Genomic DNA, 22,441 nt, shown 5'->3' on the forward strand with positions numbered 1-22,441 from the left:
CAGACCCGAGTCTCACATCACAATGTAATTGAAAATACAAAATGACAAGAATGACATGATTCTGGAGGATAATACAGTATAATAAACTGCACTCGTAAAGCATGTAATAACATAAAATGAACAATCTTCTAAAACGTAAAAGAAAATGCAAAATCAGTTCAGTGATGTCCTGTGACAAATTGGTGGTGTTTAGAGCACAGTTGAGGAAGCTGTGGCATTGAAAAAGATAACAAAACAACCTTCATTTAGCTACCTGTGATTACCAACCTTTCCCACTGTTTTCTGGCCGCAAAAATAAGGCAATCAGCAAGATCGTTCAGAACTGGAAGCTCTAGCGTCAAACCTATCTGGACCTTAGAAATTTGTTGCAATCCCTACTGATCCAAACAGGTGTATTGATTAGGGCTGGGTTGATAAGAACAATGTATTGATCTGAATCAATCCAAGCTTAATAAATCAATGATCGATCCATAAAAGTACAGATCGATCTTTTATGTCTTTCGTTTTCCAGACACCTAACGCATAACTGCAGTAAAGCCAAAGCCTGCTAGCTTGATGCTGAATTATGATGGAATTTCCCATAGAAATGCTAATGCTAATGCTTGGTGGACCTAAACACAGATGGCTAATGTTACAGTATGTGAATTGTATCAGAGTGACATGAATATCTTCACAACATATATAAGTTATCATTGTATTTCTATAAAAATATATAAAAATGTCTAAATTAAAAATAGAATTGAATCAAATCGAGTGAATCAAAAAAATAGAAAAATTGTGAATCAAATAGAATCAATTCTGGAAATGATTGGTGATACCCAGCCCTAGTTCTGATCTTCTGCTTCCTGTGCTCCGTCATGGGTTTAAAAATACCTCCATCAAGAAAAAACGTGCGCTAAATTTAGAGCTTCACTTGTAAAAGCAGTTGGACCCACATATCATTGACATGTGTCTCATGGCGCACAGCTGGTACTGTCACTTCCAGAGGAGAATGGCAGGACCAACCAGCATTTCTAAAAACCGATTCTGAGTGGCATCAGACAGAATCAGCTGCTGAGGCTGATGGAGGACAGACAGCCGTGGAAATGCTGATTGTCTTTGCCCGCTCTGTTATTCCCAAAAGACAGAATGAGCTGGAGGAGAAGCATAATTGGGGCGGCAGAGCCAGAAGGCTTCACAGCCAGGCGTCTGTCATACGTTCCAGTCGGACTGACAATAAAGCAGTTTTACTTTGAAAAATGCAGGACCATCTGTTCAAAGACAACACACTATGACAGAAGGGACTTTGACGGCTTCTTGCTCCTGTAGTAGAAAACAAAACAACTGATCTGCCTGCAAGCATAAAAATGAGACCACCGAGAAAATGTCCTACCATAATCAATGAATCTGATAATCTCACTAATACAAAAAGGGAATCGTTGAAATCCTATCAGACCTGAAGACTTGCTGCTGTCCTGAAGGAACAGATCTGTCTCCCTGGCCCCACCCTGATCAAAGTCCATGATTCTCTCCACTCCAAACTGTTGACTCACAGGACCATGTACATTAATCATGTGCACACTGATTTTTTTGTGTTAACAGTTGTTCCATGGAGTATCTACCTCCATACTGTTCTATTTTTGTTTCATAACAGATGTTACAGTATTTCTGTGTTTGTCTGAGTCTTCTTCTTTCTCCCAGATCCCAACAGATCTGTAGCTTTCACTGCTCCTGCTGCAGGTTTCTCCATAAATCCTCCATTTTGAGATCTTTTTCTCTCCACTGTCTCCTCTCCCTTTGCTCTGTCAGTACTAAGATTACCCTGAAAATCTTTCATGTAATCTGGCGCTCACTTATACAACAGGAGAACTTTCTCCAAAACTGGGCAGAAAACAGATCAGCTCCTCAAAGCTTTGGTCTTCTTCAAACCAGCAACTCATCAGTGTTGCATTTGAAATGGATGAAGAGGAAGATTCTGTGGTGGACATGAAGATCTGAGGCTTAATCTGCAGAATGGCATTTTTCTCTAGAGTATGTTTAAATCAATACACAAATATTTGGGTTGTTGTGAGCGGGGAAGACCAAAAGTCCATTTTGGGTTCTATTTATGTTAAATGACAGCACAGAAATGTTGTATATGGTGAAGGGTGCTGTGTTTTTCTAGAGCACAAATCATAATCAAAAGAATTGAAATATTAAAATTAACATTTTTGAGGTGCTTTAAAAAAATAAAATAAAAAATTGCAACTTTTGTTGCAACTTTTCACTTATGCACCTGTAAAATCAGGCGTTTTAGGTCGCAACAATCATAACTTACTGCAGCAAAATCATGGAAAGTCTAACCCTTGTGCTATCCTATGACCCCACCCTTACATTGACGTGTTCTCCCTACCATGACAAAGGTGGATAAAGGTGGAAAGATTTCATGTAATCCATGGACACCATTGGAGATCACAAATCATTGAAGAAAAAAGGTTCAGCGCACTGTCTAGTGGGTCTAGATGACCCAAATCCCAATGCTAAAGTGCCTAGGATAGCACAAGGGGTAGCATGCAGAAGTCTGTGTGAGCAGGTCTTCTCCAAAGCTGGAAAGGTCGTGTTCCTTTGGAAGATCAGAGTAATGCTTCAGATGAGAGAAAACAATTTGTAAAAATATGTTGTTTTTCTAAATCTATAACATGGAGAGACTACGTCTGTCGGCTGGCCTGGGAACGCCTCGGGGTCCCCCCCAGAGGAGCTGAAGGAAGTGGCTGGGGCGAGGGAAGTCTGGGCATCTCTGCTTAGACTGCTGCCTCCGCGACCCGGTCCTGGATAAGCGGAGGAAGATGGATGGATGGATAAACTAGAACATCCTCAGAATTAATACAATTTGGAAATAAACAAAGACAAGTACAGGATTACCATCACTGTTGCATCCCTATTTTTTTTAGATTAAATAAGTCCCACAGGTCTTTTTCATTTTATTTTTAGGTTTAACTTTGACTTTATATATTACATAACTGAATGTCATCTTGTTCCCCCTTTTTTCTAAATACAAAACAAAACAGCAGTTTGATCACTTTTATGAACACAAACTGACAAGAATGACATGATTCTGGAGGATAATAATAATAATAATCAATAATAATTGATAATTTATTTATCCCACAATGGGGAAATTGTTCTCCACATTTGACCCATCCCCTGGAGGAGCGGTGAGCTGCAGGGGACCCGCGCTCGGGAGGCAGTAGCAGTAACCCTTGTGCTAACCCAGGCACTTTACCATTGGGAGTTGGGTCATCTAGACCCACTAGACAGTGCTCTGAACCTTTTTTCTTCAATGATTTGTGATCTTCACTGGTGTCCATGCATTACATGAAATCTTTCCACCTTTATCCACCTTTGTCATGGTAGGGAGAACATGTCAGTGTAAGCGTGGGGTCATCTAAGATAGCAGGGTGGGGTCATCAAGGGTCTTATCCAAGAGCCCCCACTGGGTGATGTTAATTGCTCGCCATTGATATGGTTATTGCCTCATTACCATTGTTCATTCCCCTCCGGGAATGTGCTTGTCTCACACCCATGGCCAGCAGATGGTGCTGTTAGAGGCAAAAGTGCCACAGAGTGATGACAGGAGCATGCTCCATTACCTGAACTTGACCATGTCAGAAGTATCAACGCTACATGTTGTTACACAACTGTGTCAGATCGACTTGATGTTTCACGAGGCCTTGTTATTAACTCGCCATTTTTGTTGCACCATTAATGTTAGGTTGGGGATAAGTTAGCAGGAGAGAGTGTAAACAAAGGGATAATGGGAATTGTGGAGAGGCTTAAGGCCCGTACACACCGGGACGAATATTCGCCAGGCGTTATTCGCCAGCGTTTTTCGCCACGTCTTTTGTGTTCACACCCAGGCGATTTTCGCTGACGATGAGCCGAGCGAACATGCAATTTCATTCCCTGACATTAGATGGCGCTCAATGTAAACAGAAATACTCCTGTACACAAGGTGGCGCTGCGCAACTTTACGCTTCTTAAAGTCGCTCAGAAGAAGAGAGCAAGTATTTACGCGCTTGTCAGAATCATACAAAGAAAACATGAATATTTCAAGCATCAGTAGCTCCAACTGGTGCTTGGTAAGGGGATATTTTAGAATGTCCGTCCTTATTTCTTCGCGGCTGTGTAGACGCTACTTGGCGTCTATCTTCTTCGCTGGTATGTGTGCTCAGCAAGGCAGTTTTGTGTTTGAGCGCCCCCAAGTTGTGTTTTACTGTAACTTCAGAAGCTCCAGACACGTGTGCAAAAGTGCCATTCTCATTGGTCGTATAGTTTTTGACGCGGCGCGTCAAACCAAAAAATCGAACCCGAGGCGTTTTTAAAAAAATGACGCTTTTACGCGTCATTTTTTTAAAAAAGTTTTTGACGCAACGCGTCGAAAAAAAAAAACGAACCCGAGGCATTGTATTTTTTGACGCGTGGCGTTTTTTCGCGTCGGTGTGCACACTCTCAGTGGTGCCCTTTGTTTAGTCACGAGGCGTTAAACGTCGGCGAAAATCGCCGGTGAAATTCGTCCCGGTGTGAACGGGCCTTTACTCCGTGCCAACAGTCCCACCCGCAACTCACAGATACATTTCTAATGAACTCCTACCGCTCTGCAGAAACTATGTCTTAGAAAACAACTTTTTTAGCTAAAAACAGCATCATCATAACTAAAAGACCACTAGGAACAATTTTACAAAAGATCACAAGAGGATTGGAGTGGGACTTTGAGTACTCCTGTGTAAAATCCCCTAATATTGTTTAGACCAGGGGTGTCAAACTCATTTTGGTTCGGGGGCCACATTCAACCCATCTGATCCAAAGTGGGCCAGACCAGTGGCGTAAAGGCAAAATAACCGCTTTGTTTTTGTTTTTTTACTCAATTGGAAAACATGCATCAACCAACATGGTAGCCTTATCATTTCTTACTACACATTCATACACAGAGGCCAATGGATCTTAAATAAAATTTATTTCACTTTAAAAAATATTGTTTTTTTTTTCAATTTTATACAGACTGAATATTTTAAATCTGACACTAAAGCAATCCTGATAATAAATTCAAGAGGGGCTACAGAAAAAAATGAAACATCTTCCTAAAATGTAAACATCCAAACGATGACAAAATTACACAAAATTAAACTTGCAAACATTTGTGAACATAAGAGTTTGGAGTTAATCTCAATTCTCTCCTGAAACTTCACCAGACTGTTAATATCAGGATTCAGATCCTGCGCCGGAACACATTTACTGTCATTCAAGTGAGCAAACACAATGAAATGTCCGTTATTATTATTATTCATTACTATAAGAACCTTTTCCTGGTTTGCTTCCTGAATTTTGTGGCAACACCTGCCTTCTTCCTGACCTTTGATGGGCGTCATCAGTGACCAGACTGACGTCACATGACCAGTTCCCTCCAACATCATCCAGCACAGGGACTAGAGAGCTGACTGTCATCAGCTGTTGCGGTTTCCATCAATTCAAAAACTCTGCTGTGACGTCTCTTCAGCACCTCTAATAAATATGTACAGCTGTACATATCTGTGATGTTGGTGCTTTCATCAATAGTGACTGAAGATACAATAAATGACTGGATTCCTTCATATGGCTACCCATGTTTCCTCAGAGATGTTGTGTCTGGCGTCATAATTCTTGACAGACTCATGTTTAAGGTCGACTGCTTAATGTGGCACAAAACTTCTGCAGCCTTCAGCATTTTCAATAAGTTCACCATCAGAAAATGGTTTGGATGTTTGCTCCAACTTGTTTGCAATAAGGTAGCTAGCTTTAACTGCTCCATCACTGACGTCACGGCTGCAGTAAATCCAGATGGTTATTTATCGGTCCAGCTAATAGTTGCTAAAAGTTTTTTTTCTTTACTGCAAATGGTGAAGTTTTTCCTTATGGTGAATCTCATAGTTGAGCTGAATGTTATATTCTTTCAGCACTGCAACCTGTTGATGAGATACCAAGCATGCTGGTTTGCATTCAGCTCTGTGAACAAATAAAACGCTTTCCATTTTCCTGGAAAGCTCAGGACTTCACTTCAACCTTTATTTTTCTTTTTGACAACATCTTGGTTATTAGGGTGTCACTATACTGATCATTCTGATAGCAACCAAACAGCAGGTGAGGATCACAGGGAACCAAACTACTGCCTACCCAGACACAGAGCTGTTAGGTTTCGTTTTTGGCACATGCAGAGTTGTGTTGTTTCACCTGTTTAGATTTCCTTTGCTCCCCCTAGTGGCAGAATTGCGCATTTCGGTTGTTTCTTTAAAAAATCATAACTCACCACGGGAATGGACCAGAAACTTGCTTTCTTTTTAAAACAATCTTATGATTTTTACTCTTCCTGTGTGGGCCGGACTAAACCACCTGTCGGGCCGGATACGGCCCGCAGGCCGTATGTTTGACACCCGTGGTTTAGACTGTTTAAGAAAACAAAAGTATGTACCTCTGGTGCCGACAGCTCTTCTCTTTCCATTTTCAGGCTCCCAGTGCATTCAGTGGTTACCCTGGCAACGGCGTTTTGCATGTTAGTTTGGATTTTCAAATGTGCTAGTTTTAAATGGAGGGTCTAAGATAGTGGCTGTTGCCGTGACCCAAATGTTCTCCATCTGCAATCAGTATTAAAAGTTTCAACCTGGAGAATTGCTCAGAATTGTAGCTCCTGATGAGGCTGATGTTATTCACACGTATTTATGTGCAACCGAGCACAAAGACTGATGGAAATTCATGTTGGCTACATGTAATACAAGCAGCTAAGATCAATCAATCAATCAAACTTTATTTATAAAGCACTTTTCATATAAAAGTATAACACAAAGTGCTTTACATTAAAACAAAACAAAACATATAGTATAAAAACAAGCATTAATATTAAAATAAACAAGCACAAAAATAAATAAATAACAATAAAAATAGGGCCCCCCTCCCTGTATCTACACAACCCCCCACTTCTTTCACATCTCCCACCCCCTTACTAATGGGGAAAGATAATGAGAAATGACAAATAACAAAAAGGCTGAGCACGAAAACGAGATGTTGGAAACGCTGATAATTGGAGCCTCCCCCTCTGTGAACAGCCGCATAACCAGGCAAATGCGGCATCATAGGCGGGGACCGCTCCACCACAGCTAAGCAGTGATGCAGGTCCCCATCTAGAGCTGCAGTGGCTGACAGCAGCCGACCCAGAGGGAGAGGATCCAACTGAGGAAGCACCGGAAAATAAATAAATAAAAATAAAAATAAATAAAAAATGAGACTGAAAAAGTAAACATTGAAAAAATTAATAAACAATAAAACACATAAGCTAAATTAAAATTAAAATAACCCATTAAAATCTAGTGTAGGTTCATAAAACAAGATTAAACGGATCAATATAAATGAAATAAATAAATAAATAGAACAAATTTATAAATAAATAAATATTAGTAGTAAAAATTAGCTGAAAGCCAGGTCCTCTGGCAGACTGTTCCATAAACGGGGGCCATAGTGCTTAAAAGATGCTTCTCCGTAGGTTTTGCTTTTTACAATCTGAATGGTTAACAGACCAGAGCCAGAGGATCTCAGGGTCCGCGAGGGTTCATACTTTACCAAAAGATGTGATGCATAAGAAGGCACAAGACCGTTAAGACATTTAAAAACTGTTAATAGTATCTTAAAATCAATCCTGAAGCATATGGGGGACCAATGCAGGAATTTAAAAATTGGGGTCATGTGAGCCCGCCTCCTGGTCTTTGTGCAGCTGAATTTTAGAGAAGCTGAAGGTTGTTGGTTTTTGGAGGGCCAGCAAGCTAACACAAGCTAGCCAGCAAGATGCACATAGCATGCATTTCCCGCTTGTTCTTCAAGGCTAAATGCAGTTGTTAAACCTCTTCTGAAAAAGCCCAGTTTGGATCCTAGCATCTTGGCCAACTATAGACCGATATCAAACCTCCCCTTTATTTCTAAAATCCTAGAAAGAGTTGTAGTTAAGCAGCTTTACTGCCACCTACAGGACAACAGCCACTTTGAAGACTTTCAGTCGGGGTTTAGACCTCACCACAGTACGGAAACTGCACTAGTTAGAGTCTCTAATGACTTGTTATTGGCCTAAGAAAAGGGACTACTTTCTATTCTGGTCCTGTTGGACCTCAGTGCAGCCTTTGACACTATCGACCACGGTATTTTACTCCATAGATTAGAGCAGGACATAGGGATCAGAGGATCTGCTCTCCAGTGGTTTAAATCCTATCTGTCCAATAGGTATCAGTTCGTTAATGTAAATGGCCATTCCTCTCAGTGCACTCGAGTCAACTATGGAGTCCCACAGGGCTCAGTCTTGGGACCGATCCTGTTTACGCTTTATTTGCTACCCCTAGGAAACATAATCAGGAAACACAGCATTAATTTTCATTGTTATGCCGACGATACGCAGTTGTATTTATCCATGAAGCCTGACCAGAATGACCAGATAGAGAAACTGAACGCCTGCATCAGTGACATCAAGACCTGGATGACAATTAATGACCTCCTCTTGAACCCAGAAAAAACTGAGGTCATTATACTTGGTCCTAAAAACCTCAGAGATGCTCTGTCTGCTCAGATAGTCTCCCTGGATGGCATAAGTATAGCCCCCAATTCCACAGTTAGAAACCTTGGGGTTTTATTTGACCAGGATTTATCATTTAAGGCTCACATATCTCAGGCGTGTAGAACTGCCTTTTTTCACCTGCGGAATATTGCTAAGATTAGAAATATACTTTCTAAGAGTGATGCTGAAAAACTCATCCATGCATTTGTTACGTCGAGGCTGGATTACTGTAACTCCTTGTTAGCAGCGTGTCCTAAGAGTTCCTTAAGAAGTCTCCAGCTTGTTCAGAACGCAGCAGCTAGATTGTTAGCAGGAACTAGCAGAAGAGATCACATCACTCCTGTGTTAGTTTCACTCCATTGGCTCCCAGTTGATTCCAGAATCAAGTTCAAGATCCTCCTGTTAACCTATAAGGCCTTACATGGACTGGCCCCGTCCTATATTAAGGACCTCATAGTCCCTTGCCATCCAATGAGAACACTTCGCTCGCAAAATGCAGGACTGCTTGTGGTTCCTAGAATTAGTAAAAGTACGGTTGGAGGTAGAGCGTTTAGCCACCAAGCCCCTGTTTTATGGAATAAACTCCCAGCTCATGTAAGAGAGGCCGACTCAGTTTCTACATTCAAAGTTAGACTGAAAACATTCCTCTTTGGACAGGCTTATTGTCAGACTAGTTAGTATTCAGAGATTATTCAACTTAATGTTAATTTGTTTAAATTAAATTTAATAATAACTATTTCTTTTAAAAGGCTGCTAGAAGTTGAAGCTGGGGTAACTATGGTGCACTGGGGTTCTGTCCTCTTTTCTGTTTTTACTTCTACCCTTCCTCTCCTCTATTCTTGATCATCATTCATCATTTAGTTCTCCATGCCTCTGTTTGGTGCAGTGCGATTCATGTATTGTCCCTCTTTTCCTCTCCCCTCCTGGGGAGTGGGAGTGCTTCCAGACTCCAGTTGGCTCATCCGTGCTCCAGTTCCTGACCGTCTACCTCGTCTCTGCTCCTGCTCCTACACCTGGCTGTGGATCCTGCCTCAGGCTCGACTCGCGCCTTTGACTGTCCCCACAACCACGGCTGGATGAAGCTCGTCTGCTGGACTTTTATATATGTAGTTGTAGATTTAGATAAGTTAATTCTTCTCTAAGATTTCTGGTAAATCGCCTGTCCGTCCTGGGGGAGGATCCCTCCTTCATGTGGACACCCCTGAGGTTTCTTCGTTTTTTCCGGAATCCGTTTTTTTTGGGAGTTTTTCCTTACCGTGAAGGGGGGTCTAAGGGCAGGGATGCCAGTATAGCTTAGTCAGTTTGTTAGTTCATTTTAGTATTTTTCTATTGAACTCTTTGTATTCGTGATCCTTTTGATTTCATGTTTTACTTCGAAGCCCATAGAGACGACTGTTGTTGTGATTTTGGGCTATACAAATAAAATTGAATTGAATTGAATTAAATGTTGTTGTTGGTCGCACGTGTTAAGCTAACTCTAACCCTGTGCGTGGGGCCAAGAAAAACGTTTAGCAATGCCTGCGTGTATCTGAACAATTACATGCAAATAGTCACTTTCTTTTGATAAACCCAACCCCTTTAATTTAAAGCTGCTCAACACGTAGACCTGATGTCACAAGGCCTCATTTGTGTGGTCATGTGACTTTTGACATGCTTCGAACCTCAGCTCGCCTCCAAACAGCACTAGCAGGACGTCCGGTACATGAGTACAGGATGGATTCCAGCAAAGGGGCTTGAGCAGATCATCCCTCGGCTGAGTCCTGACCTAAACCAAAGTGATCATCTCAGGAGAGACCCGGAAATGGCTGCACACCAACGTTTACATCCTATCTTACGGAGCTGGAGAGGATCTGCAAGAAAGAATGTCAGAGGATCACCAAATCCAGCTGACTCATGGCTGGATGGCCCCTAAAGGGAGCTTCTACTCATCTCCGACCAAAAGGTCTGTATACTTAGGACTTTATACTTGTGTGATTTTTCTGTTAAGATGGTTCATTCAGTGCACATTATTAAGAAATAAAATAAACTTTCCTGATTTTGGCAAATGGCTGCAATCAAATAAAGAGTGAAATGTTCAAATTAATACTTTCCCTACTCACTGTATTTTTGGTTTCCATGCTTTAACTGCTTTAACTGCTACTGGGCTAAAAAATGAATCTCTCTTCCAGCAGCAGCAGCTCATTTCCTCTTAAACGGTCATTAATCTAGAGAAAATCTCTGTTTTTATAAGTTGACTTAAGTGCCACTCACTTTGGCTTTGAATGAAAGGATATCCAGTCAGAGCTAACTGGCACAAGACAGCTGGCATGTAACCCTTGTTCTATCCTAGGCACTTTAACATTGGGAGTTGGGTCATCTAGACCCACTAGACAGTGCTCTGAACCTTTTTTCTTCAATGATTTGTGATCTTCACTGGTGTCCATGGATTACATGAAATCTTTCCACCTTTATCCACCTTTGTCATGGTAGGGAGAACACGTCAATGGAAGGGGGGGGGGGTCATCTAAGATAGCACAAGGGTTAAAGTCAATAAATAAACAAGACGATGTTTCTTTTATTTTGGGAAAAAAACAAATAGACAAAATAAAAATTTTGTCTTTACATTTTACTCCTCACCAAATCAGAGATGTTCAACTTTTACTCTTCACTTCTGGAGTTTTTTCCAGCTCTCACTCAAGTACAAATGAGCAGCAGTAAGCAGACTTGTGCTTCACCACCTGATGGATGACAGCTGATCAACTTATTCCTCTGAGAGTCTTACCACAGGATGGCGCCAGAGCTCTTTCTGCTCACATCAGCCTCCAGCAGCACAGCCAGTAACAACACCACTGACTGACTCACTGTTTCCACAGCGTCTGACTGTGTGACGCTCAGGGACATGAGGATGACATTTGTTTAAGACAGCTCATGAGCTCTCCTTCAGACGGTTCCAGTCCATGCACGTGTTCCCTGTTACTCCTCTGTGTGGGAACCTGTCATCAGCTTACCCAGTCTCAGAAGTGTCCATATCTGTGCCAGCAGAACAAGTCATGGTGGAGACGGCGCAGCGTGAGACTGTCTGATAGACGCATGTCTGACAGGCTGATGCCTGAGCAGCAGCACCTGCAGGGCTGTGTGCCGGCATCAGTGAGTCTGGAAAGGACAGAGATGTCTGTGGATCCAAACCTCCTCATGTAGCATGAAGCTTGGCGTGTTTCAGGACATGAAGAGATGAATGCTCACCTGTCAGTGACAGGCAGACTAAACAGAGAACAGATAGAAATATGTGTGTGTGTGTGTGTGTGTGTGTGTGTGTGTGTGTGTGTGTGTGTGTGTGTGTGTGTGTGTGCGTCTGTTACCTCATTTATAAAAAATTTAAAAAAGGACAAAAATCAACTGTCTCAGCTAAGTTTAAGCCATGTAGTGTCACTGTCAACGTTTCCACACTTTCTAAAGAGGGTTTCGGGAAAATCTTGTCTTTTCTGGCCATGCTGAAGGATCCTGAGAGCTACTGAAGAGGATTTTCATTTGTCTTGTGAACTGAAAAAACAGAAGTTTCAGGACGGTGCATCGCCGTGGGATACATTACATGCTGGATGACTGTAGGGTGGAGGCCGGTCCGGGATGCATCAAAGTCATCTTTGTTTTGGAAAATGGGAAGATGTCAGATAGAAAGCTAAGTCACCAGCAGCCTATCAGCTGTTTCTGCTGTGGTAGAACAGATTTCCAGAACGGCTTGTCTCCAGAACCTTGAATTCTGGTCCAAGTCTGAGACTTTTGTCTGTTTGCCATTTTGACCTCTTGTTGAGCATACAAACATACTTTTTGTTAACAATGTGAAACCCTTTGCATCTACACACAGTTCGTTCTGCACAAATGTAATTTTCCAAACAGGAGTCTGGACAGAGCCAATCATGGTGATCGTCAGGCAGGGCTGGACTGAGGGCTGGGCCTCCTGAATCGTGACACATTCATCAGCTCAACAGGTAACCACAGCAAACAAATGTGTTACTAAACATGCAGGAAAGGACGACACGTGTGGAAGACGCGGCCATTGTCCACGCATGGCACACGGCTGAGGCTCAGGCAAACCTTCCAAACGTCGAGAGGAGAAATGCTGGGAGGAGAAGCAAATGCAAGTTCATTCATGGAGCATAAATGCTCAGAGCGAACTCCACGCGAACTCCACGCTGTGAAGTAAGGAAACCAGGTGATAAACCAAAGTGTGAGGCAGAATCCAAGTTCTTCCCCTACCCCTCTGGCTTCTCCCTATCTCCTCAATCGTGGGGCATTTGGAGGGACAGAGGGGTCCCAAATAGTTTTTTGAATAGGAAACCTGTATTTAGTTTGTGCCTTTTTAAATATCGTCATGACAACAAATGAGAAAGACCACGTGGAAAACAGGACATAAAACCCAATGTTTTAATCAGCATTTGTTTAGCAGGAATGTGCTGGGAATGAATTCTTCATTAAACAGACACACCATGTTCAACATAAGGTGCTTTTTTCCTGATCACTCCTGTCATAAACTAACATTGATGTGAGCAAAAACTGACCAAATCACCAAACTGATCATAACTGATAATTGAGCCATGATGTTTTTGGAAAAACAGATGGAGGAATGGAGAATGGAATCATTCAAACTGATGGTCTGACAAAATGAAGGACTTAATTTAGGGCGTCTCTGATTCTTGTGTTCCACACTTAAACAGACACTTGTCTGGTGGTGTGTGTGTGTGGGGGGGGGGGGGGGGTCATTACAGGTACAGTAACCCTCTGTCAAACTGAATGGTGGACACTTTGATTGGCATTGGACGCAGCGCGGACACTGCATCACAGGGCCGGCGATTTCAGGGAGGACTTGTTTTCGTTCATGGGCTATCCCGCAGTGGAATCCAAACACAAAACTGTGAGGACACGTTTGTTATGCAGCCAAAGAGAAATGCAAAAACAAACCAACCCCAACCATCAGCAGAAAACAGAAATGCTCAACTGTCCGTGTCAGAGCAGACTGCAGGTCTTTGGTGGCGATAAGAGTCTGAAAAAATGCTGAGCAGAATGACTGAGGCCTCTTTGACCCTTGTGCTATCTTAGATGACCCCCCCCTTACATTGACGTGTTCTCCCTACCATGACAAAGGTGGATAAAGGTGGAAAGATTTCATGTAATCCATGGACACCAGTGAAGATCATAAATCATTGAAGAAAAAAGGTTCAGAGCACTGTCTAGTGGGTCTTAATGACCCAACTCCCAATGTTAAAGTGCCTAGGATAGCACAAGGGTTAAAGGGTGTGGTGGGAGGGATGAGTGGGGGGGGGGTCTCTTTTATTCTCTTTCCTGAGTGACACACGTTAACTCAGGGTTTATGCTCATCTGATGCCTGATCTTAGTGATGCATCTGTTTTCTCAACATCCAAACTAGATTTTTTTCCTTTAATGTCACGTTTTTTTTTAATGTAATCTCTCCTTTCTCTCTTGTTTAGAATTTGTCAATCATTTGTTTCCTCACAATAATTCTTATTTTTGGATTGGGAAATGGTAAATTGGCTTTCAATACTTAAAATACCCCGTCTGTTCTTTAATTTGACTAATTAATTGTTCTAGAGATTTAGGGATAAGGATCTATTACAGACTTTTCCTCACAACTGGTCGAAAACAAAATTCATTCGTTCTGTGGGTAAAGGCCTCATTTTTCTTTTTACATTTATTTAGTGAAAAACCAAGAATTCTGGATCAAATTGATAATAATGTGGTCTATGAAAACCCTCTCTGTCAAACTTCACAGCATTAAAACAGACCTGAAACGTCGGAGTGATGGACTGAAACGGCGAAGGACGGTGATGCACCCTGATCAGGATGAAGGACAGCTTTTGAGCTTAAAGGTTAAGAAACTAAATCACCATCATTTAAGGTTTTTCATTTTAACCACAGGTTTTCTGTTCTTGTTTGGAGGCAGAAAGCTGTGGACATTTTGTCTGAAGGTTGCAGGGCTGCAGGAGTTTCTGGTTCCACCTCAGACACACAGGAGAGGCTGAAGCCCGATCCGCTAACAGGTAACAGGGCGGGAGGACAGGTGCAGGTCACCTCCATGCCTCCTTCTGCTCTGACTGGATTTCTGCGAAGCAGCCGGCCTGCAGGAGAACTTGGTTTACTAGGAATGGACTAAAAAAAAGACTAAGCTGTCTGGAGGACAAAGCACCGACATGGAAGTGTGGACCCAACCGGAACACCTGAGCCGGTCGCTCAGGACCAGAGTGATGAAGAGGAAGAGCTGAAGGCCTCACATCCTTCTGAGAGGAAGCATGAACTGTCAAACATTCAGTCATTTAATAACTAAAAAGCATTTCACCATGAAACTCAATTTTTTTATAAATGAATGTGAAATCCATTTTTATTTCAAAAAATCCCAGAAACCAAAGACGTCAAACTTATTTCACTTCATCACTTCTTCAGTTTGTCACATGATTTTGCAGTTTTTCTGTTTTAGATAAACATAAAGAAATAAAAGAATAAAATATGTAAAAAAAAATATATATATAATCCTAACATTTTAGTAATTCAGTTTATTTTGCTGCAGTTATGAGTGAAAATGGATTTTTAAAATAATAGGAAAAAATAAAATAATTTCACAATTTAAAATTTCTAACATATTATGGGATAGCTATATTTGATTCTATTAATTTTGACATAGACTTTAGCCATAGGATTTTAGCACCTGCAATGTCATATCATAAAATAGATCCAAACTCAAACCTCTTTGCTTTTAATCTGTTGTTTAATTATTTATTCAGTTTAGAATTTACACTTTTGATGGATTATTATTATTTTAGTTCTCTCACAATATAAACAAACATGGTGAAAATACACCACTATTGTAAAAAGCATCTATGGATAAAAAGGCAGACACAAATATTTAAATGCTGGGATTTAATTATTTCTACATTTTGACTAATTTCTATTTATTTTATTCATTTATACATATTTTTAAATTCTATTTAATCATTTATGAGTTTATTTCTAAATGTTTATTTCCACAAATCTAATAAATTTGAGTTAATATGTTTTTTTAGTCATTTTAGTCATTTGTCATTTCAGACAAACACGTTTTAGAGAAAGAAAGGAATTTTGTTTTGAATTCAATCTCATGTCTTCTGCCCAGCATCCGTACTTCCTAACAGGGTTCTGAACTTTCTACGGCTCTGTTCTGGATGCGTTCACGCCGTCACGCCTTACATCAGTGATCAGACGTGGATGAATAAAGACACGGATGTTAGGAAACTAAATGACTATAGTTAAAGTAGAAAGTTTGGGGAAGTGAACTATAATTTTTTACTTAAGTAACTTAAGTAGATGTAACTTGCCGGGACTCACCTGTACTGAGGTCCTCCTTCAAATGGATGTAGCTCTAGGATGATGTGGGTCTGTGTGACAGGTGTCCTGCAGGCTGCTGGCATTTCTTTCTCAGCTGTTGTGAACAGGCGTCACACGATCTCATAGACTGAAGTGAACAGACTCTCTGTTGTGTTAATGATGCTTTTGATTCACCATCAAGCTAAACACGGACTCCTCATGGCTCAAAGATCCCATCCTTTTTTTCATGATGATCAGCCTTGCAGAGGATGAACCCGCCTGAAACCACGCCGTGCAGAAAACCAAGGCTTGTCCCGGGACAGAAACATCATGAGAAGAAGACAGCATCTTCACACAGAATGACAACAAACATACATCTTTATTTGTTTGAGCAGAAAACCAAAAATGACTGCAGATACAAAAAAAAGTTTTATTTAAAAATGGCCTTTAACAGAAACGCTTCTGAGAAGTATAAACATTTATCTATAGAACACTTAGGTGATGCAGAATGATGCCAAAGAGAACAAAGAAAAACAAAAAGAAAGTCTACTGAAACGCATTTATTGGACTTGAAATTTGCTTTTTTTCTTTCCTGTCCAAGTGTGGCGCCTCAAACTCACCCAGGTGAGACATTTTGAAGTATTCAAAAATAATAAAAAATGATTGTAGTAGGTTTAGGGGATGTCATCTGGACTTGGTTTTAAAGTTGGAAGACGTTTCACCTCTTATCCAAGAGGCTTTGTCAATTCTGAAATAGCTGGTCTAAGAGCTGGTATATATGCGCTCATTGGGGGAGGAGTCAGACCTGAAACTGGAGGTGTTGTCCACTTAGCCTATGTGGTTTCGGGTCGTTAATAGTCCTTTGTCCTCAGCTGGGGGTTGGGGAGTCAGTGACTCCCTCTCCAAATTGGTCGTCTCTTTCAGCGGTTAACGACTCAGGTGGAACTGGTTTGGTTTGTTTAGGTTTCAAAACACTGCCGTAGATGGATGGAAGAATAAACCTGAGACCACCATTCTTATTAAGAGAAGGTTTATCCTTCTTGACAAAGATGGCTTCTTTCACTCCTCGCTCAAACCATCCTTTCTCTCTGGCTAGAATTCGGACTTCACTGTCCTCGAAAGAGTGGTTCGTGGCCTTCAGGTGGAGATGTACTGCAGACTCAGGTCCACTTGGGTTGGCTCTGCGATGTTGGTAAAGCCGCTTGTGTAGCGGTTGTTTGGTTTCTCCTATATACTGTTCATTGCAGTTCTCTTAGCAGTGGATTGAGTACACAACATTACTCTGTTTGTAGCTGGGAATTTTGTCCTTTGGATGAACCAGTTTCTGTCTGAGGGTATTGACTGGTTTGAGATGAACTGGGATGTTATGTTTCAGACAGGCCTGAGATATATGGAATTGAAATTAGGGTTGTGCCGATGGACGATATCATCGTCCATCGTGATGGGTGACTGACATCCCGATGGAGAGACCACCATCGTGATGCCACGCCCCCGCCACGTTGCGCGTCGACACCATAAGCCGCGGTTACATGTGCAAAATATCTTGATGGGATCAATGGTCGGATTAGAATCCAACCGTGTACATGGGCCCAGAAAAATGTTTTCAGAATATAAAAACGTTCACTAAGGTCACACTTTCCGTCGGAATAAATCATTCGCACACGCGCAGTAGGGTTTGAAAACCGGAAGGATATAAATTCCGCCGAGCGGCTTTTTTTTTTTCAAACTTTATTGAATGTAACAATTCAATACAAAACAATGTTAAACAGCGCCGAGCGGCTATATACATTGACATGTCAGCTCGGTAAAATACGAGATGATCTTCTAAACGTGCTTTTAATAATGTTACGGTTATTATGAAACACCTGTTCGCTCATCATTTGAATTTTAATCCGTGTGGTCAGTGCTTTTTCTGAACGAAGCCAGTATGCAGTATGCTAACACGGGCTAACAACATTAGCTTTGGGTGGTGCTGCTTGCTGGCTGCACGTAAACATGTAAGAATAACATCAGGTTTTATTTAGTCGGGACACGACTGGAAACACAAATCTGCGTGATTATGAATGTTTTCTAAGGACTGAGCGACATTTCTGCTTTGAAGCTCAAACTGCTGTGTGTGCTGACGATCCGAGCTCTGCTCAGACACACACTTTTAGACCCGGTTCTGAGTTCGGTTGCTTGTACCCCTAGAGCTGCGGGACGGATCGCAGTCTTAAATCTCCCACACATAGCGCTCATGTAACAAAGCACCCCCCCCCTTCCCCTCAAACACAAAGCTGTAAGTTCGCGCTCCGCCGGTCCACTTCACTAGTGAAGTGCGGAAGCGGACTACTTCTTTTATATTTTGTTTGTTACTTTTTTTGTTAAAGTCACTTCCCTCAGTTTATACTGGATCATAAGTCATTAGTTGGGAAATAAAATGAAAAAAGCAAAAAAACGAATAGCAGTTATATAAGAACGAAAAATGTCAAAAATCCCCCCCCCCGACGATGTCATCGTCCATCCCGATGGTTGACAGCAAGCATCGTCAACGGCCAATTTAAGGGACATCGTCCAACCCTAATTGAAATACTGTTCCGTTTCGGCTCTTGTTCCTTCTTGTCTTGTTTTCCTGTATGTTGGGATCTGGTGAATGCCCACTTGGGATATCCACAGGTTCGGAGGGCTTGGTGGATATGTTGCTCTTCCTTCTTCTTTCCGTCAGAGCTTGTGGGGACCTCCTGGGCTCTGTGTTGTAATGTCCTGATGACGCCTAGTTTGTGCTGTAAAGGGTGGTTTGAGTCAAATAACAGGTACTGATCTGTGTGAGTAGGCTTTCTGTACACTTCAACCTGGAGCTGTCTGTCCTCTCCAATGATCACAGCACAGTCTAGAAAGGCTAGGGTGTTGTCCTTTGTGTCTTCCCTGGTGAACTTGATGTTCTTGTCTACTGCGTTGATATGATCTGTGAAATTTCCACTTCCTGGCTTTTGATCTTGACCCAAGTGTCGTCCACATATCTGAACCAGTGGCTTGGAGTTGTACCTGGGAAGGAGTCCAGGGCTCTTCTCTCAACTTCTTCCATGTACAAGTTGGCTACAATGGGTGAGATTGGAGAGCCCATAGCACAGCCGTGTCTCTGCCTGTAGAAGTTTCCCCTGAATTGGAAATATGTGGAGTTGAGGCACACTTCCAGCAGTTCGCAGATGTGGTCTGGTGTAAGATTTGTTCTGTCTTGTAGCTGAGAATCCTGTAGTAATCTCTTCCTCACTGAAATCACTGCCTCCGTGGTGGGAATGCAGGTGAAGAGGGAAGTTACGTCGTAAGACACCATCGTCTCGTCACAATCCAGCTCAAGATGTTTGACTTTGTTTGCAAAATCTTGTGAATTCTTAACATGATGCTCTGTGTTGCCAACTAGAGGGGCCAAAATAGTAGCCAGGTGTTTAGCCATGTTGTAAGTTATTGAGTCAATGCTGCTGACAATGGGTCTCAGTGGTATTCTTTCCTTGTGGATTTTTGGGAGGCCATAAATGCATGGAGTGGTATTACCCAGGTACAGTCTGTAATAAAGAGGCTTGTCGATGATTTGATCTCTCTCCAGTCTTTGTAGGCAGTCTATAACCTTTTTCTTGTAGCCGCTGGTTGGGTCTCTTCTAAGTGCTTCATATGTGGTGGTGTCGCTGAGTAGGTTGGTAACTTTGGCTTCATAGTCCGCCGCATTCAGGATCACAGTGCATCTCCCTTTATCCGCTGGTAAAATGTTGATACTGTGGTCCTTCTCCAGGGCTGTCAAGGCCTTTCTTTCATCTGAGGAAAGATTGGAAGGTGGTGGTTTGGCACTGGACAGTGCCGCCGAAATTTTGAGTCGTAATTCTTCAGCTTGAGATCCAGTCAGATTGTTCCTCTTTATGGCCGTTTCTGTAGCTGTGATGAGGTCTACCACGGGGATATGATTTGGTGTAACCGAGAAATTCAGCCCCTTGGATAATACCTCTTTCTCTGTTTGGGTCAGCTCACGGTCGGAAATATTCTTAATCCACCTCTCTCTATCAATCCCTGCCTTAGTGTGGTTTCCTCTATTCTCCCTGTTGAGCATGTCCTTAAGGATCTGTTGTTGGTTTGTGAGAATCTGAAATTTCTTGATTTGCCGTTGCTTGCTTTTGTGGTGTTGTGCCAGTTGTGCTGTCCGGGTGAAGCCAACAATCTTCTCAAGAACTTCTTCAGTAACAGTTGTGGCCAAGTTGTCCTGTAGATTCTTCATTTTGCCTTCCAGGTTGTTGATGATGAAATACGTCTGTCTGATTCTGTCCTTTAAAAATTGGGTTCTGGCTCTGTGCATGATGTTCTCGGCTCTGTGTCCTTTAACCCCTTTGCCCATCTGTAGGCTTTTGAGAATCATGTTGCTTTGTCTGCATCTCATGTTGAACCTGAGGTGGTTCTTGTAGTCCGCCAATTTCCTAGCTGTCTTCTCCAATTCACGTACCAGCTGGAGGGTATCCTTCCCAAAGTTAGAAAAAACATGTCTATGAAACCACCCTTTACAGCACAAACTAGGCGTCATCAGGACATTACAACACAGAGCCCAGGAGGTCCCCACAAGCTCTGACGGAAAGAAGAAGGAAGAGCAACATATCCACCAAGCCCTCCGAACCTGTGGATATCCCAAGTGGGCATTCACCAGATCCCAATATACAGGAAAACAAGACAAGAAGGAACAAGAGCCGAAACGGAACAGTATTTCAATTCCGTATATCTCAGGTCTGTCTGAAAAACTTAAAAGGATTTTCAAACAGCATAACATCCCAGTTCATCTCAAACCAGTCAATACCCTCAGACAAAACTGGTTCATCCAAAGGACAAAATTCCCAGCTACAAACAGAGTAATGTTGTGTACTCAATCCACTGCAAAGAGAACTGCAATGAACAGTATATAGGAGAAACCAAACAACCGCTACACAAGCGGCTTTACCAGCATCGCAGAGCCAACCCAAGTGGACCTGAGTCTGCAGTACATCTCCACCTGAAGGCCACAAACCACTCTTTCGAGGACAGTGAAGTCCGAATTCTAGCCAGAGAGAAAGGATGGTTTGAGCGAGGAGTGAAAGAAGCCATCTTTGTCAAGAAGGATAAACCTTCTCTTAATAAGAATGGTGGTCTCAGGTTTATTCTTCCATCCATCTACGGCAGTGTTTTGAAACCTAAACAAACCAAACCAGTTCCACCTGAGTCGTTAACCGCTGAAAGAGACGACCAATTTGGAGAGGGAGTCACTGACTCCCCAACCCCCAGCTGAGGACAAAGGACTATTAACGACCCGAAACCACATAGGCTAAGTGGACAACACCTCCAGTTTCAGGTCTGACTCCTCCCCCAATGAGCGCATATATACCAGCTCTTAGACCAGCTATTTCAGAATTGACAAAGCCTCTTGGATAAGAGGTGAAACGTCTTCCAACTTTAAAACCAAGTCCAGATGACATCCCCTAAACCTACTACAATGGAACCAACCTGGATGAATGAGAGTCTTCATAGACATTAAAAAATGATGTCACACTATTTGTTATAAAATAAAAGTTTATGTTGATGAAAAAACATCAGGCATACTCAGAAAATGTTTCCCTTAAACTGAAACTTTTGCTTTCATTGGATCACATCCTTTCTATTTGTTAGAGAAAAGTTGTTTTCAGCCCCACAGTGGGGTCAGTAACTGCCTTCCCGCCCAGCCTTCTGCTACCTCCGTGGGGCATAATCGGGCTGTTTCTCTGGATGTAGCAGGCTGTATTGGTCAGAAGCTTGAACTCCGGCGGTGGGAGGATCCCTGAGGCCTCACTAAGTCAGCAGAAAACACCATGTGAGTCATTCAAGCTCCTCAGAAAGCTCACAGAGAAAACCAGGGAGTGGGCGGGGCCTGCTGCTAACCAGCTGATTTTAGTCAGGATCAGGTTTATCCTAGAAAAGCTCTTTCTCCACAATCTGAAAACACACAAACAGATACAATTTAAAAACTATGAGTCCCAGCGAGACGCACAACAACATGGTGAAGACAGGAGAGAAAAGCAAAGCAAAGAAGTCCCTCCACAACAGCTGGAAGGCAGGATTCAGCAGGTGGAGGCGGCGTTCCAGCGGCGGCGCCGCCACCTGCTTGGCGCATGAAGGCAGCTCTGAAGCTCCTTCACGTGCGATCAGACCAGGAGTTCACGTTTCACGGTGAGTCCAACACAGAAACAGAAACCTGAGAGGACAGGTCCAGAGCTGTGTGCTGCAGCGCCTCCCCCAACAGGAAGCATAGGTCGAAGCTTCAGAACGTCAAGACTGAAGCACAGGAAGGTGAAGCATGACGGCAGCTCTGGAGCTGTGGGCCATCACCCGGAAAAACCTCCAAACAAAGCCAGAGCATTCACTTTTCAAACCTGCTTTATTTGACATGGATGTGAAGTGGTTGAATTACGGCCGCTGAGGCACAGCAGCCAAAAGGTTCAAGCCTCAGATGTTCCAGCCGTCACCCAAGCAGCCTCTGTCCTTCAGCTCAAACTAAGGGTTCGTTAAAAC

The 22,441-nt window shown here is 42.4% G+C and overlaps 1 pseudogene; it reads right to left on the reverse strand.

Moving 5' to 3' along the window:
* Positions 1-12,484: 12,484 nt before the first annotated feature.
* On the reverse strand, positions 12,485-20,489 carry LOC105356602 (annotated as a pseudogene).
* Between the last annotated feature and the right edge of the window lie 1,952 nt (positions 20,490-22,441).

This window comes from Oryzias latipes, chromosome 14, assembly GCF_002234675.1.
Source record: "Oryzias latipes chromosome 14, ASM223467v1".
NCBI classification, from domain to species: domain Eukaryota; kingdom Metazoa; phylum Chordata; class Actinopteri; order Beloniformes; family Adrianichthyidae; genus Oryzias; species Oryzias latipes.